A 4145-nucleotide genomic window follows, 5' to 3' on the forward strand; every position below is an offset into this window, starting at 1 on the left:
GAGAAGACTCTATACATGGGCATCATCAGATGGTCAACACCGAAATCAGATTGATTTTATTCTTTGCAGCCAAAGATGGAGAAGCTCTATACAGTCAGCAAAAACAAGACCAGGAGCTGACTGTGGCTCAGATCATGAACTCCTTATTGCCAAATTCAGACTTAAATTGAAGAAAGTAGGGAAAACCACTAGACCATTCAGGTATGACCTAAATCATATCCCTTATGATTATACAGTGGAAGTGAGAAATAGATTTAAGGGCCTAGATCTGATAGAGTGCCTGATGAACTATGGAATGAGGTTTGTGACATTGTACAGGAGACAGGGATCAAGACCATCCTCATGGAAAAGAAATGCAAAAAAGCAAAATGGCTGTCTGGGGAGGCCTTACAAATAGCTGTGAAAAGAAGAGAAGTGAAAAGCAAAGGAGAAAAGGAAAGATATAAGCATCTGAATGCAGAGTTCCAAAGAATAGCAAGAAGCGATAAGAAAGCCTTCTTCAGCGATCAATGCAAAAAAATAGAGGAAAACAACAGAATGGGAAAGACTAGAGATCTCTTCAAGAAAATTAGAGACACCAAGGGGACATTTCATGCAAAGATGGGCTCGATAAAGGACAGAAATGGTATGGACCTAACAGAAGCAGAAGATATTAAAAAGAGATGGCAAGAATACACAGAAGAACTGTACAAAAAAGATCTTCATGACCCAGATAATCATGATGGTGTGATCACTGACCTAGAGCCAGACATCCTGGAATGTGAAGTCAAGTGGGCCTTAGAAAGCATCACTATGAACAAAGCTAGTGGAGGTGATGGAATTCCAGTTGAGCTCTTTCAAATCCTGAAAGATGATGCTGTGAAAGTGCTGCACTCAATATGCCAGCAAATTTGGAAAACTCAGCAGTGGCCACAGGACTGGAAAAGGTCAGTTTTCATTCCAATCCCAAAGAAAGGCAATGCCAGAGAATGCTCAAACTACCACACAATTGCACTCATCTCACACACTAGTAAAGAAATGCTCAAAATTCTCCAAGCCAGGCTTCAGCAATATGTGAACCATGAACTTCCTGATGTTCAAGCTGGTTTTAGAAAAGGCAGAGGAACCAGAGATCAAATTGCCAACATCCGCTGGATCATCGAAAAAACCAGAGAGTTCCAGAAAAACATCTATTTCTCCTTTATTGACTATGCCAAAGCCTTTGACTGTGTGGATCACAATAAACTGTGGAAAATTCTGAAATAGATGGGAATACCAGACCGCCTGATCTGCCTCTTGAGAAATTTGTATGCAGGTCAGGAAGCAACAGTTAGAACTGGACATGGAACAACAGACTGGTTCCAAATAGGAAAAGGAGTACGTTAAAGCTGTATATTGTCACCCTGTTTATTTAACTTATATGCAGAGTCCATCATGAGAAACGCTGGACTGGAAGAATCACATGCTGGAATCAAGATTGCTGGGAGAAATCTCAATAACCTCAGATATGCAGATGACACCACCCTTATGGCAGAAAGTGAAGAGGAACTCAAAAGCCTCTTGATGAAAGTGAAAGAGGAGAGTGAAAAACTTGGCTTAAAGCTCAACATTCAGAAAATGAAGATCATGGCATCTGGTCCCATCACTTCATGGGAAATAGATGGGCAAACAGTGGAAACAGTGTCAGACTTAATTTTTCTGGGCTCCAAAATCACTGCAGATGGTGACTGCAGCCATGAAATTAAAAGACGCTTACTCCTTGGAAGGAAAGTTATGACCAACCTAGATAGCACATTCAAAAGCAGAGACATTACTTTGCCAACAAAGGTCCGTCTAGTCAGGCTATGGTTTTTCCAGTGGTCATGTATGGATGTGAGAGTTGGACTGTGAAGAAGGCTGAGTGCTGAAGAATTGATGCTTTTGAACTGTGGTGTTGGAGAAGACTCTTGAGAGTCCCTTGGACTGCAAGGAGATCCAACCAGTCCATTCTGAAGGAGATCAGCCCTGGGATTTCTTTGGAAGGAATGATGCTGAAGCTGAAACTCCAATACTTTGGCCACCTCATGCGAAGAGTTACCTTATTGGAAAAGACTCTGATGCTGGGAGGGATTGGGGGCAGGAGGAGAAGGGGACGACAGAGGATGAGATGGCTGGATGGCATCACTGACTCGATGGACGTGAGTCTGGGTGAACTCTGGGAGTTAGTGATGGACAGGGAGGCCTGGCATGCTGCGATTCATGGGGTCACAAAGAGTTGGACACGACTGAGTGACTGAACTGAACTGAATGAAAAGGGGACATTACTGCATCCGCACCTCCATTTATAAGGTGGTGTTCATTTCAGAAACAGCAGCAACAAGAAAACAAGGAGCTGATAGCTGATACACTGTGGATAATTGCTTTTCATTCTCCATTCTCTCTTCTCACCTTTCAGGAAGGAAGACGATGATGTTGGGAGGGAAGGGGACTATGTGGTCACCACCCTTCACTTCCTAGTACATATCAAGACACGGGAGGCATAAGCCTATTCTATGCTTGGGGGAAGGTGGAAGGGTAGGGGCTGATGGAGACTGGAGAGAATTTGAAAGAAAATATAAATTTTGGAAATAAGAGGATTGTGTTTAATAACTCCAATGATATAATTTAATAACAAAAAAGAGATTAGAAGTTTATGAAATTGGTCTAAGATGTCATCACGGGAGCCTGCTGCCCAACAGGTGTGGGGTTGCAGTAGGAGTCTTAGAAAAAAATTAAGTTTATGATTATACCTCACAAGTTGAGACTTCTTTCAAAAAAGTTGTGTCTATGAAATGTAAAGGTTGGACTGCATGAACTGTAAGGTCTCCTCCACTTCTAACATCTGAGCCTTTTTTGGTAATTAGGATTGTAGGAGTTCAAGAAGCTAAGTCACTGGAACGGTGTGGCCCTGTGGCAGTTCCCAAAGAGCAGTGATTCCCGCTGCCTGGTTGATGAGTCCTTCATTCTCCTGCCTGGTCTGCTAGGTTGATAGTTCAGGATAGTAACCTTGCCTTCTATGATACTGTCTCAAAGCTGGCATAGGTGAAAAGAAAAAGCCACAGGAGGTGGTGGTAGATTTGAAAGTGGAAATCAAAGAAAGAAAGGAGTTTAAAGCAGAATACTGAAAGGATGGTGGGATTGATGATAACCATGGGACATCGGTTAGAAGTGACTTGAGGAAGAGATAAATGGTATTTTCAATTTCCTCTCAGTGGGGCTTCCCAAATGGTGCCGTGGTAAAAGAATCTGGCTGCCAATGCAGGAGGCATGAGTTTGATCCCTGGGTCAGGAATATCCCCTAGAGGAGGAAATGACAACATACTCCAGTATTATTACTTGAAAAGTTCCAAGGACAGAGGAGCCTGGCAGGCTACAGTCCATAGGGTTGCAAAGAGTCAGAAATGACTGAGCACACAAGCACACATCAGTTTTTAATCCTAAGTCCCAAAGTAGAGAAAAATATCAAAGTTTTAAAATAGGAAAATATTTTAGAGAAAATTTAAATTTCTTTATTTTAAGGATTGAGAAATCTGAACATCAAAGCATGGTTTGTGCAAGTTTTATATCTAAGCCATTCATCAGTGGCAAACACAGAGCTAAATTATGGGGTTCTGTTTGTTTGCTTGTTTGTTTTGGCTGAAGGTTTAGGACTGAGAAAAGGATGAGAGACTGAGTGCTCTTAAGGACTAATAGCTCAATATGGGAGAAAGAGAGTGATGAAATGAATAAAGAAATGAACAAAAACATACCAGGCAGAGAATTAAATCAGAGTGATGTGGCTGAGTAGGTAGTTAATTTAGATATTTAGGTTAATCACATACTGAAATGAAAAGAATGCAGTAGAATCTCTCTTAACAACCCCAAGTTCATTGACTCACTAGATTAAAAGGCATTCACTATCCCCTCTGTAAAACAGATGGACAAATGCATGTACTGTGCTTAGTCACTCAGTCGTGTCTAACTCTTTGTGACCCCGTGGACTATAGCCCACCAGGCTCCTCTGTCCATGGGGCTTCTCCAGGCAAGAAAACTGGAGTGGGTTGCCACGCCCTTCTCCAGGGGATCTCCCCAACCCAGGAATCGAACCCAGGTGTCCTGCATTACAGGTGTATTCTTTACTGTCTGAGCCACCAAGGAAGCCCATATGC

This window comes from Bubalus bubalis, chromosome 6 (genome assembly GCF_019923935.1).
Source record: "Bubalus bubalis isolate 160015118507 breed Murrah chromosome 6, NDDB_SH_1, whole genome shotgun sequence".
Classification (NCBI taxonomy): Eukaryota; Metazoa; Chordata; class Mammalia; order Artiodactyla; family Bovidae; genus Bubalus; species Bubalus bubalis.